The 13,997-nt window shown below is 45.3% G+C and overlaps 1 protein-coding gene across 2 annotated transcripts in view; it reads left to right on the top strand.

The window, feature by feature from the left end:
- The first annotated feature begins 2,012 nt into the window (after positions 1-2,012).
- The window catches only part of RMND5B (required for meiotic nuclear division 5 homolog B), a 140,474-nt gene continuing 128,489 nt past the window's right edge, over positions 2,013-13,997 (top strand). The window contains exon 1 of one of the 2 annotated variants that reach the window (XM_078652734.1): positions 2,013-2,056. The gene's annotated coding sequence lies outside the window, so the exon portion shown is untranslated. Of the gene's footprint in view, positions 2,057-2,742; positions 2,842-13,997 lie in introns of those variants that run through there. The other variant, XM_078652733.1, reaches the window with a different exon arrangement.

Here is a 13,997-nt window from a genome sequence, read left to right as displayed (position 1 = left end):
TCTCTCATGCTGCTAGCTTGGCGGATTTCGGGGAACGCTGGTCGGTCCCAGGCCTTTCTGCGGACGCTTCCAAATTCTTTAGTGACGCCTGGTCTTCCAGTACCCACAAACGCTACAGGGGATCCTGGAAGCGTTGGTGTGACTGGTGTGTTCAACGGCAAGTTGATCCCGCTTCATCGGATGTCTCTGTCATGGTGAATTTTTTGGCTTCCCTGGCTTCTTCTGGTTTGGCATATCGCACGGTGAACAATTTTTGTTCTGCCATTTCTGCGGGCCACCTCCCGGTGGATGGTAAGCCTGCGGGTGAACACCCTCTAGTTTCTAAGTTGCTCAAGGGTATTCGCCTTGCGAATCCTCCACGTCCTAAATACGTCTTGTTATGGGACGTGTCGGTTGTGCTCCGTTTTCTGGAGGCCTGGCCTATCAATTCTTTACTGTCACGTAAACAACTGTCAGCCAAATTAACCATGTTGTTGTGTCTCATCTCCTGCAAGCGGGTGTCTGATGTCCGTGCCTTGGATTTAGCCGGCCGTCATTTTACGCCGGAAGGCGGCTCTTTTCAGCTCACTAGGCGTACTAAGACAAATACTGCGGTTATTACTTATCCTTCATTCCCTGCTCGTCCCAATCTGTGTGTCGTTCAATGTCTCAAGGATTACGAAGTAAGTACTGCTTCTTTACGTTCCGATATGCAAGGTCAGTTATTGATTGCTTTGCAAAAGCCCTTTCGCCCCGTTACCCCAGCTACTCTGGCTAGATGGGTACGTTGGCTCATGGCGGAAGCTGGAATTGATGTTTCTGTGTTTGGGGCACACTCAGCTCGGGGGGCTATGGCTTCTAAAGCTTTCTCTATGAGGGTCACTTTGTTTGACATTATGAAGGCCGGTGATTGGTCTTCTGATTCGGTTTTCAAAACGTTTTACTTTAAGCCTATTGCTAATGTTGCTTCTGTGGTGGTGGATCAGCTTTAAACAAGCTTAATCGGAGCCTCCTGTCCTGTCATAGAATTAAAAATGTGCAAACATACGTGACAAGAATTTTCAATTCTATTAAGGACAAGGAGGCGAGGATTATCCCACCCGTTTTTGTATGCATTTCTTTTTGCTATACAATTGTTCAATATATGATTACTGTGAAATGTATGCAACTGCCCTGCTGTTTCTACACCCCCTTATTTCTGAGCTCACTTTTGCATGGAATGTGTATTACGGCTCTATGTCTCTTTTCAGGATCTGATCCCAAATGAAGCTGTTTCCGAGATACCTGGATCTTCTGGCCTGCTCTCTCCGCACTTGTGGCTCCTGTATTCTTCGCTTGTTGTGTTCTGGATTTTCCTTGACCGTCCTGGATTGGATATGGTGTTTCTTTCCTTAATTGCCTTTCCATGTTGGATTTTCTGGTTACCTGATCTGTTTTCCTCACCAAAGAAAGAGGAAGTGAGACATTCTACATGACCTTTTATATGGCAGACTCTATGGTTGTTACCCAAGTGTTCATGGGTATTGTGGTTTTATTTACTTTTATTGGCTGCTGGGCATTTCTAATAAAGAAATGAGATAGCATAATCCTCGCCTCCTTGTCCTTAATAGAATTGAAAATTCTTGTCACGTATGTTTGCAAATTTTTAATTGTTTCTCCAGAACAAAATGTGTCCATTAATTCTTCTGGTCCGGAGAAGTCTGTGTTTGAATAGGATGGCACTTCTATTCAAACAAAAAGAGTTGTCAAAACACCAAAGAAGTTAGAATATTACATTTTAGGGTAATATTTTTTGTATTTCTTCCTTATTTTCCCTTGTCTTGCTTCCATTTAGAAATGTTATTTATTGTATTATTCCTATTTATTATACATTGCTGCTTTTATTGCAAACATGCTTGTGTGTTTTTGTAAAAAAATTAAAAAGAGATGTTGTATGGAATAGTAAGTATGTCACTGTTTAGAATTGTAGGTAGGTCATCATTCTTTTACTATGTGATGTGTTATTGGAATGTCGAATGTTGGGGGTTGAACGGCGTGGAGCGGGCTGGAAGAGGACGTGCCCCGTTTTTCCTCACCAGTGAGTTTTTATTGTACTCATAATAAAACCTATTACTTCGATACAACGGCCCTATTATCATCTGTACACTCACCTCGAGAGATTGTGTATTTATTTTTAAACACATTCAAACAGTTCAAAGCACTGCATTAGAGAAATTACTGGTGGTTCTGGTAAAATACCGGTAAGGGGGCACCCTAGCGAACCCAAAGAAAATATAATCTCCTTACTTCGCTGGACAAACAGACCGGTTTAGGAAAGGCTTCCGCTTAACACATAAGTGGCCGCAATTAAATCTGAAGAAAACCAAAAGGTGCTACGGCCCCCACAGATTGCTCCCCAAGAGACAGAGTTTCCAAGGAGACTATGTTCGATGTGCAGCATAATTTCAGAGTCCAGTTCTGTCTGTCACTGTTTAATTCTCAATTTCCACTTCAAAATCTGAGAGGGAGGGGGTGTGTCCACTGCGTCCCCCCCCCCCCCCCCGTGCAAAGTCGGGTGGTAAATTCCTCCCCGTCCTTCGCGGTTCCACGCCCTACGCGTACACGGTTACAACAACGCCACACAACAGCACAACTGTGAGCCGACCCCAGGCTCGCGAAAGTGCGACATCATAACCCTACAAACGCTTCTACTTCACTCCACTTGGGAAGGGAAGCCCGTTCTCTATATCTACGCTGCTTTATAACCCCGCCTCCGTTATGACAGCCAGCTGTACCGGAAATGGTGAAACGGACGTGACGTAATACTGGGAAGTGCTGCGAATAACCCAGCCGGGAGAGAAGAGGGACTGAACTGAAGAGGAGGTGAGATGAGAGTGGTGAAAGGTGATGGATAGAATAGAAATGTTATGAAGGAGAGACTGGTTCTGGTGGGAAGTAGGGGTTATACCTGGAGTTCGATTATGAAGCTGTGTATGAGATTAGAAGCAACACCAAGCTCGTACTGGGGGGTTAGACCGTCCGCAGAGTATGGCCTTCTGGGTGTTGCGGTACGTATTATAGTCAGTACGTATAGTGTCTGTGAAGGTAACTTCTTCTGGCCGTGAAAAGGGTGACCGTACCTTGAGGTGAGGAGGACGTTGTTTAAGGGACATATTTAATGTAAAGTGCTGAAAGTTATTGGATTTGTCCATGCGAGGGTGTAGGCGATCATTAAATCTGTCCAGAGAGGGAAGGTAGAGTAGATTATGTGCAGGGCTGTAACATGCCGTACCCAATTATTAGCTAGGGCTCGGCACAGAAATGTGGGCTCAGGGACTTCATTGGAGAACTTATCCTCGTTTGCACTGGCTTTAGGGTGTCAAGATAGTTGTACGTATTTGCTTGAAAGGACCACTAATACTGCATCAATATTGCTAATTGTAAGTGACACGTACACATATTTAGTCCAAGCTTGGGACTGCTGCCACAATAAAGGGCAATGGTGCCGGTGTCATAAGAGTCCTCTGTTGGTGTCCATCACACCCCCATTAATGTGTCTTTCATTAGTTGTGTTGATCAAGGGAGCACAACGACAGCGATCTCCTTCCTGCATGCCGCCCACGAAATTAAGTGACGTGGGACCGTAAGGCACTTCTATGATAATATTTTAAAAATAGGTCATAACCAGTAGAGGCTTTCATCTTGAGGCATGGCAAAGAGGTAACTTGCCAAGTCTCATCTGTTTCACGAAATTCTGCTGCCTGAAGTTCGTTTAGTTGTTCTAATACAGGTGCCAGAATGCCGAAGAGGTACTTGACACTGATTGTCTGGACTAGTTATGAACGACAGGCATTGAACAATTGTTAGTGATGACGGACTACCAGGTAAGTTGTGTAACTCCTTTGTTGAACAATATCGTAGGACGCAGGTAAACATGTACTTCCCAGCTCCAACCCCTCTCAACACCCCAAACCTTTATCTTTTGTACAGGGAACATACTGATCAATCCACATACAACATGAGACAGCCATATTCTACCCCATTACTACACATCCCTTTCCTTCAATAAAATTAAAAAAAAACTAATACTTATCAACGACTGAAATATTGACACATTTATATACTACAAACATAATCTTCTAAATTCCCTGATTTCGTGGTATTCCTACCAAAAGTGCTTGTTCTAACACCTTCAGAAGGCACACTCTGACTTCACTCATTCTCCTCCTCTCTCAAAAGAACATTTCCGTTTACACAGTCATTATAATGATACTCTCCAGTATTGTTTCCTCATGTGTAACTTATGGATCAGCACTCATCCACCAGTATGTGTCTACCCAATCACTCTCATTGTACTTTCTGTCCTGCCCCTATCAATTTCACGTCTAGCCAATGCCAAACGACTCGTATGACAAAATCTGCCACCATTTTATTCCACAGTGTTACTCATCACTCTCACAATTTGTTTAGGAGTTCTAAATTAGCTTTTTCCTTTAGCAACCTTCTTAACTGACTAACTCAGACCCATTGCCCTACCGTCAATTTCACCTCATGTACTCCATGCTTGGAATCAAAATAACACTAATTCTTCTCCTGAGATGCTAAAATGCTTTTTAATTTTTTTTTACCGTCTGCACATCCCAAACGATTTTCTTCCCTCTCTTCACCCAACCAGGATTTGCTGTGGAGTACCGTACACAGCCTCTCATCAGCCCAAATGGACTCTAGTCTACTGAACCAATGGAAGTCACCCTGTAGGTTTAAATCATTTTCCTCAGTTCCACTTACCAATCTTTCCTTCCCTGATTGGCCAATCGCAAAATGTCTTTAATCAATCTTTTCGCTCTCTCCACAACACCATATCCCCTGGGATAATGCTGTGAATTTGTGCCAAATACCTGCAAATCTAATAAAGTTCTTCATTTCTTTTTTTTTTTATACAACTTTTTTTATTTTACGAAAAGAAAGAAAAGTGCAATGGTGGTCACACACAAGGCATATTTTCGGCACATGATATACATATATGGAGTTCACAGGAATCAAAACAGAAATAAGCAAAGCACAGCAAATCAGGGATGTCAGCCATTTTCTCTTCATCACAAGAATTATAGGTCAATCAGCTTGTCAATGGGGGCAATTATGGGGGGCTCACATATTCTTCCCCTGTATTCATTCAAATTGGACTACACCGCTATCCACTTCCTCGGGCATCCCCTGGCGACATACACTGTTTTTTCTTGAATCATGCTCCAATCCATGTCTTTCTTCCAGTGCTGAGGGTTGGAGGTGTAGCACCCCCCACACCCTTGCAATATTTCTCTTTGCTACTACAAGTTTGCCCTTTGCTGAGAGGTCCGAAGGTTCCCAGATGTTAGAGGCACCTTTTTGCCTCAGAACGCAGTTCCACTCCCCATACCTCCCTCATACAATTGAGCACCGGGGTCCAATAGATCTGTATCTCCCGTCATTCCCATAGTATGTTGCAAAAGGTGCCTACCTTCCCGCACCCCCTGCGACATAGTCCATCATCACTCCGCCCCATCAGTACTAGCCTTGTGCCAGAGATGTACACTCTATGCAGGATCTTCAGCTGGATCAATCTCAGTTTGGCCGATATTGCTATTTCCTTAGGGGACGCCAACGCCTCCTGCCATTCTTCGTCATCAATCTCAAGACCATCTGCCTCACACTTCCCCCCCCCCTAAGCGCTAGAAGTGGGTCCGGGGTATGATTATTGAGCTTTTTGTATGTGAGCGATATGGCCCTCTCTTGTAGGTGGCCATCAAGTAGTCTGTCTTCGAGTGGAGATGATTCCGAGAGGTGCGTCCCGGGAGGAATATTAGCCTGCAGCGCATGCCTAATCTGCATGTATCGAACATTCTCCGTCCGGGCTAAGTCATATGTCTGCTGAAGGACATCAAATGATATTACCCCCCCCCCCCCCCCCCGGACCCTACAGATCTTTAATATGAGATATGCCTATGAGGTCCCACTTTCGAAACCCTTTGGTATGGCTAAGCATACCTAACTTCTCTGAAGCCCACAGCAGGGTCGCAAGGGTGAGCTTGCCAGCCCAGCCCAGGTTCTTGTGGACTATATGCCATAGCTGAACTGAGTGTTGAGTGGGCCCCGTAAGGCGGTACCGTCCCGGTCTAGAGTAAAGAGCCGCTTCGAAGTTTCCGCCCGGAAGAAGCCATCTGTCGATCCCGGATCATTCCCTGCGCAGTATGTACCCTGGTTAATGGCCGATAGATGCGCTGCCCAATAAAATTTCCGAATGTCCGGGAGGGCTATCCCCCCCCCGTCGAACCAGCCCAGCGTGAGTTTTTGGAGGGAGATACGCGGCACTCCAGTCCATAGAAGATCTCTCTGGGTAGCCTCGACAGTGGCAAAATACTTTTGAGGGACTAGGTCCCGGTGATTTTGGAGGGCGTACAAAAACCTTGGCAGCGCCATCATTTTAAATAGTGCCGCCCGGCCTAACCGTGACAACGGGAGGTTCTTCCAGGTAGCAACGTCCCTTTGGAATGGCTGTAGGGGTGGCAAGAGATTCCGCTCGTACCGCAGGGCTCGGTCCTTAGAGATGAAGATCCCTAGGTATGTGAAGCGATCGCTAGCTATTTGGATCGGGCAATCATCAGGTATCTGTGGGGCGGCACCATGCAGGACATAGAGAAGGGATTTCCCCCAGTTAATGCTGTAACCGGAGTAGTCTCCAAAACTTCTAAAGATATCCAATGCACTTGTAAGGGACTCATGTGACGCCGTATGGTAAAGGAGGATATCATCCCCGTAGAGCAAGATCCTGTCCTCCCATCCGACGGTCCACCGTATCCCCTTCAAAGAGGGTGGTCTGCCTAATCCAGGCTGCCAGCGGTTCTAATGAAAGAGCGAAGAGCAGAGGCGAGAGGGGACACCCCTGTCGTGTCCCTCTCTCCAGTGCGAAAACCTCTGAGATTTTATTATTGACCACGACTTGGGCTAGGGGTTCCGTGTATAGGAGTTGTATCCAGCTAAGAAAGCTGGGGCCGAACCCCAGTTTCCAGAGGACGGCCATCATGTATGACCACTCAAGAGTGTCAAATGCCATTGCCACGTCCAAGGACACAACCACTGCATCCCCACTCAGCCTGTGGCAGCATCCCAACACCCCATGGAGACGGCGCTGATTTAGTGCCGTGTTGCGATAGGGCTTCATTTCTTTTTAATGGAATTGCATCCCATTAATAGGAAAGCTGGAAAACCCTCTCTCAAAGTTATCCAAGAATTTGATCACCGCATTAGTGTCCACTTTGTTAACCAGTTCTACCTCCAAACAACTAGCAAACAAATCATTCTACACAACTCATCATTCCATGTAATAGGTCCATGATGTCCATCGCCACTTATTCCCATGGTAAATTGAGACACCTTAATGAACTTAAAGGATTTAAAGTTCTGAGATTTGTCAGCACCTTCGCAATCCACACAGAATTGTACAAACCACTCAGTTTCTATGTCCACTGTGGGCCACCAATATAATGCCTTCACATTCCGTTAGGTACATGCTATACCTGCATGTTCCTCTTGACAAATAGACACAATCTTGTCTCTAATGGCACATAATGGCATAACGTTGTCGCCTCTCACTACAAAAATGTCATCAACGCTTAGTTCATCTCTGACTTCACAAAATGCTTCCATTTCACCTAATAGCTCTGCTTTCACACATTTCCCCCTTCCATTTACAACTCTCTCGTCAAGGTATCATCCTTGTCATATGCTTCCATCCACTCCTCCTCCAGATCACTTTTGACCTTATTCATCATAAAATCCCTGCAAAACACACACAATTCCATGGATTCAAGTCAATTTCCCTTAGACGTAAAGACCTCTGCTTAGGAAATCTACTGTTAGATTTTTTTTTTGTACCAGATACATATTGGGCATTGTATAAAAATCCTGCAAACACATAAACACTCTTGCAGTGGCTATAGACAGCCCTTCTGTTGTTAGCAGCTTAGTCAAAGATTTGTAGCCTGATCTTACTACAAATTTCTACCCCACAAGATTCACACATTTTTATATGTCAAGTCAGGTCGTAACGCGTCATGGCTGCTGAGGTTTTTTTTATTGAGCTGAAATAAAAAAAATCTGCAACGATCCTGTGGTCCGTGCTCCTCTTACTGGGTGAAACCGGCGTTTGGAATGAAGATATATATTCCTTCCATACAACTGCAGAATCACTATCAAGGCAAGGGCAAACCAGTCACTCTGCACACCGCCCAATGGCACCAACAAAGCGCATCGCGTAAAATGAACGGTCTCTGAACACGTGGTCTCTTCTCAGTCACTGCGCTGACAATTACTTCTGCCTTACTTACTACACCCCCCCCCCCCCCACCTCTCACTCTATTACAGAGTACTTCTCCTCTGTAGAGGAAAGAGATTGGGAAGCAAAAGCTATTCAAATTTCTTTTCCATGTTCCTCCTTTTGAGTGAGTATGCTTCCCAGACCCTTCCATTGCCATCCGTGGTAACACATGTTTCTGCTGTGGAGTCAAAACCTTTTAAAGTAGGTGCTTTACTAACTGCAAATTTAATTTCTAAAAATGACCTTTGACACGCCCAATTTACTTTTGTTTTTCAATGATATGCGCATCCCATTAATTTTTTCTGAATCCTTCTCTACGAATTTTGAATAAAACTCCGCCAGTCCCAAAAAGGAGCTAAGTTCATCCTTGGTTTTGGGTGACTGAGTCTTATTAATAGTCTCTACAAGTTTCTTTATGGATTTGATTCCCTTGTCACCAATCTCATGCCCATGATAAGTGACCTTTCTTTCAGCGAACTAGCACTTGTTGATTTCAGCTGTTAAGCCCTTTTGCTGAATATATTTAAAATGTTGCTTTAACCCTCCTCATTGTGCTTCTTACTCTTCCCCATGGCTAAGATATCATCTTGGAAGAATGTTACTTCAGGAATGCTCCCAAACAGTTGTCATGAGTCTCTGAAAAACTGCAGCTGCTGATACTAGTCCAAATGGAATGCATTGAATTGGTAGCACCCAAACGACATACAGAAGGCAGGGAGATGTCTACGCCCAGGATCCAGACCTACCTTGTGATATGTGTCAGATAGAGCCAGTGTAGAAAACCATTTTGCATTCCTTGTTAACAACAGCATCTCATCTATCGGTGGCAAGGGAAATTGTTCCACTATTATGTTAATATTCAATCCCCTTAGATCAACACACTTTGCTGTTTGCACATCCGGCCACCACCAGTGGAGGAACCTACTCAGTTGCTCCACTGGCTCAATAATGTGTGTCTCTCTCTAAGATTCTCTTAATCCGTCTTCACCTCCTCCCTTACAATGAAGGGATTATTGCATGCTTTATGAATCTTGGGAGTTGCATTACCTTTCAATCAAATCTGGTGAGTGTAAAACCCCTCAATTTACCAATTTTACCACTGAAAACTGATGGAAATTAATCCAAAACCCATTTCTTGTGTTTCCCTCACAAGCCACAGTATTTGCTCAGAACTATTTGAATCGAGAATCATGTTTCATTTTCTTTGGTCCTTTCACCCAAGCATGGATGGGACCTCTTTGATTGCATACAACTTGCACTTTGCATGTCTCTTCTTGAGCCTAATACCAGATGTCTAAACCCTATCATATCAATATTGTCCCCTGTATAGCTTTCCAGGTTGAAATCTGGAGGCTCCATATGTTTACCTATGACTATAACAAAATGCTTCTCCCACACACACTTCAATAATAGTGTATGGTGATCCGGTATCAGCTAATAGCTTTAATGATAATCCCCCAAAGGAGACCCAACAAATCTGCTTCTCTCCATCACCTGAAATTTTCAGTTTCACTTTTTTTCTGTAGCCACATTTAGTACTTAACCCTCCCACACTCTCATCTGATGAAGAATCCTCTCCATCGCTCATCCTCACACAAGTCACCTTACTGCTTTTCTTTTTTTTCTTTCCGTTTGCACACTCTGGCAAAATGACCCACCAAACCACACTCCAAGCTCTTGGCTGATTAGCCGGACATTTGTGAAATCTAGCCAAGTGTGCTCTACTAATACACCAGTAGCAAATAAAGTTAGGCTTTTTCCCTTGGATGTTACGATCACTCTTGCGTTTGTCTTTCTTTATGTTGTATTGCCCTGGAGTCTGCATGCTTTTGGACCTGCCATCCAAAATGTTATTTTGTCATCACTTTTTTTTTCTCCTGAGCTAGGGTAGCTTTGGCACACCATTTAGATAGTTTCTTTCTTTACAATCGCCATGATATCCTCGAGTCTGAACTCTTTAAACCCATAATCTCTCCTGTATGCTTTTGTTTTTTGTGTACATAACTATCTGATCACAGAACAGTAAATCGTGCAGGTTACGAAACCTACACATGATGACTAGTTTTTTTTTAAGCTGAGACGTGATCTTCAATAGACTCCTACCTTCAGCCCAAGGGACTCTTGAATTACTTCTCAGTCGGAAGAGCACATCGTGTCCCTGGAGGAAGGCATAAGCCAGGGACACCCCCTAGACCGCTCCTGGCTCGTAGCTTTAATTTTAGAGACGTGACATAATCTTGCAAACTGCGCGGATTGCTCCTCCAGTCCGATTTGAAGATAAAAAACATTACCTTCTTTCCTGACTACACAGCAGCAGTCACCAAGCAGCGTCGCACGTTCCTAGAAGTAAAGAAGGAACTCCAAAAAAGGGAACTGAAAAACTCCATGCTCTTCCTGGCGCGTCTGAGGATGGAGGCGGAGGGCAAGGTATGGCTCTGCCACGTGCCGGGGGAGGCCCGGGACTGGCTGGAGGGATGGTGCCCAGTGACAGCACCAAGGAAACGCAACGGCAGACTGCACCCAATGCCCGCAATAAGCACACAAAATGACTCTAACTCTAATTCCACGCCACAAGAGGGCTCGCCGGAGCGAAGCTAAAAGGCAGAGGACCAACCTAAGTTCTCCATCCGACGACGCAAGACATTTATTTGCATAGGACAGACGCGTACACATTCATACTTTAGACACCTCACTAAACATTGCTACCCCACGTATCTACTTCTTTAGTAATTTTGAGTCCAGGATTAAATGAACCACTGCTTTATGGTGGGACATGGGGGGGTGGGTGGAAGGAGGGCTCGAACCCCACGAAGGTAACTGGGTACGGGATGTACGCGCTCTGCAATTTTGGGGAGGCGGGTAGTTTTAAGTCCGTCATGCAGGGAGGGTCATCATTCAAAGGGACTTCTACGTATTATGACTGTAGTTTTTTTGTTGTAATTGTTGTGATACTTATGGATCTGCATATATTAACCACAAGGATGCTGCACATATTCCTCTGCTGTGCTGGACAGCAATAAAAACGGGTGCACTGTACTGCATGACGATTTGAGCTCGTCATGAGCATGGAAGGGGTTAAGGCATAATCTCTCTAAGGGCATCTATACAAGTAAATTCCAGTATCCGATCATTAAAAGGAACTCGCACCACATTCGACCTCGCCTAATCAGATGACACAACGTACCGTGACACCAACACTACCGCTCGTCTCATGGAATGTTAATGCTCTAAGAGACAAGGTGAAGAGGGGACTTGTGCTACCATACATGAAACGTAAAGCCCCAGTAGTCACACTATTACAAGAAACACACTTAAAGGGGCCCACATGTAAATCACTGGACAGGTGGGGTTTTACGCTCTTATTCCATTCAGAATTCACCTCAGGGTCCCAAAGGGCGGGCATCCTGATTAGAAAACAATTCCCTCTTGTTATCCACTGCACTTTCCAAGACTACCAGGGTCGATTTGCGGCGGCATCAATACAATGGGAAGGCCGCCTACTTAATCTTGTAACTGTATACATCACACCGCTTTGCACTCGATGGCCTTCCAGGCGTTGGGCACATTCTTGCTTACACTGGCGGACGGAGGTCTAGTACTGGGGGGTGACTTTAACATGCAATTAGATGACGCACTGGATCATGCACCCGTTCGACCACAGCACCGTCTCAGATCACACCTGGCAGATTTTCTAGAGGCACCCAGCTTGCTGGACACCATGCGATTCCAAAACCCACACACAAGGCAATACACCTTTCATTCAGGGGCACACAACAGCCTTTCCCACATATTCTATATTATTACAGCAACAGCCAACATGGGAAGGTTCAGGTCAGTCTCGCACCTACTAAGAGGAATCTCTGACAACTCCCCGGTGATGGCGGAATCTAGGTCGCATGTCCCCGCCCAGCGTCGTATATACCCCATATATCCAGGATTCATTCACAATCCCAAAATCAGGAAATGCCTACTAACTACGACTACACATTACTTCACAGAAAATGAAGCCTCTGTCTCCTCACCACTAATTCTATGGGAGGCGTACAATCCGGTCCTATGAGGGCAACCCATCTCACTTATTGAGGGACATAAAAAAGACAAGAAAAAAGAGGTGGGAGTGTTGGAACAGGAAGTACATCATCTAGAATCCCAGCATGCAGAAAATCCCACAGATGACAATACACATAGGCTGCGCGCCAAACAACAGGAATACAAAGAACACCTCTGGGTTGATGCCAGGACCCGCCTAACAGCAGTTAGACACAGGGTATACGAGGTAGGGGCCAAGCCGGCAGACTCCTTGCATGGCTAGACAAGAGGGAATGCGCGACTAAGTGGGTGGCAAGACTCGGGTCACAGAACGGGGACACAACCACAAACCCGCGAGACATGGTGACTGCACTGGCTGCACACTTTGAGGAGGTATACACCTCCACGAACACAACCACAGTGCAGAAGCTCTTGACTTCCTTAGAGACCTACACATGCCAGGGCTCACCTCAGAAGAGACCGAAAGTCTAGAGGCTGACATCACAGTTGAGGAGCTAAAGAGGGCCATCCACAAACTACAGTCAGGTAAGGCTTGCAGGCTCAACGGCATCCCTTTTGAACTGTATAAACATACGGCTGATAAGATTGTCCCCTACCTGCTATGAATGTACGAAGAGAGCGCACCATTGGTGAGCTTCCTAAGGACCAGCGTATAGCTACCTTTGTAGCCATCCATAAGCCGGGCAAACCTATAGAGGAGTGTGCATATCGGCCAATATTTCTGATCAACATGGAGGTCAATATCTTGGCTAAGACGCTGGCACTTAGACTAGCCCGTATCTTACTAAATTGGTCCACCCGGACCAATCGGGATTTATGCCTGTTAGAAATACCACTTTAAACCTCCGACGCCTCCATAATGTTATGGGGCGAAAACATACAATCTGGGAGGTCGCAGCAGTCCAATCTCTTGATGCGTAAATGGCATTTGACTCCGTGGAATGGGCGTTTCTCTTCGTTGTCCTCCAACACTTGGGGTTTGGGCCTAAGTTTTTTTTCATGGGTATGTCTTTTATACGCTAACCCTATCGCACACGTGGTAGCTAATGGACACATATCACCGGAATTTACTCTGGGACAAGGGACATGGCAGGGGTGCCGCTGTCGCCATTCCTATTCGCACTGATCCTGGAGCCACTGGCTGCATGGATTAGAAGAGACCCAGTGGTCCGAGGCCTAAGGTGGAGGGAGGAATGGGAGGACCTTATCTCCCTCTACGCAGATGATGTTTTGGTGTATATAGCTTCCCCTGCACAATCCCATAACGCACTGCTGGATATCTGTCGGGTGTTCGGGTCGGTGTCAGGGTATACAATCAATTGGGAAAAATCGGTGCTCTATGTTCTACATGGATCACCTCCTAAATTGCCCAGGGGTTGTATGGTCAAGATAGTATCTGACAGCTTTTAAATATCTTGGAATATAGTGACATCTGACCCAGGCGAACTCCAGGCACTCAATCTTCAGGCACCGTTACAAAGACTGAGACGAAATATTAAACACTGGAGAGCATTGACACTCGTCCTATTGGGCAAGGCAGCTCTTTTCAAAATGATGGCTCTACCTAGATTTTTTTTATGCCCTCCACAACACACCCTATTGTGTGCCCGACTCTCATATTTTAAAGCGATAAACT

The sequence above is a fragment of the Lissotriton helveticus genome, chromosome 7 (genome assembly GCF_964261635.1).
Source record: "Lissotriton helveticus chromosome 7, aLisHel1.1, whole genome shotgun sequence".
Lineage (NCBI taxonomy): Eukaryota > Metazoa > Chordata > Amphibia > Caudata > Salamandridae > Lissotriton > Lissotriton helveticus.
This window is presented reverse-complemented; position numbering and strand designations above follow the sequence as displayed.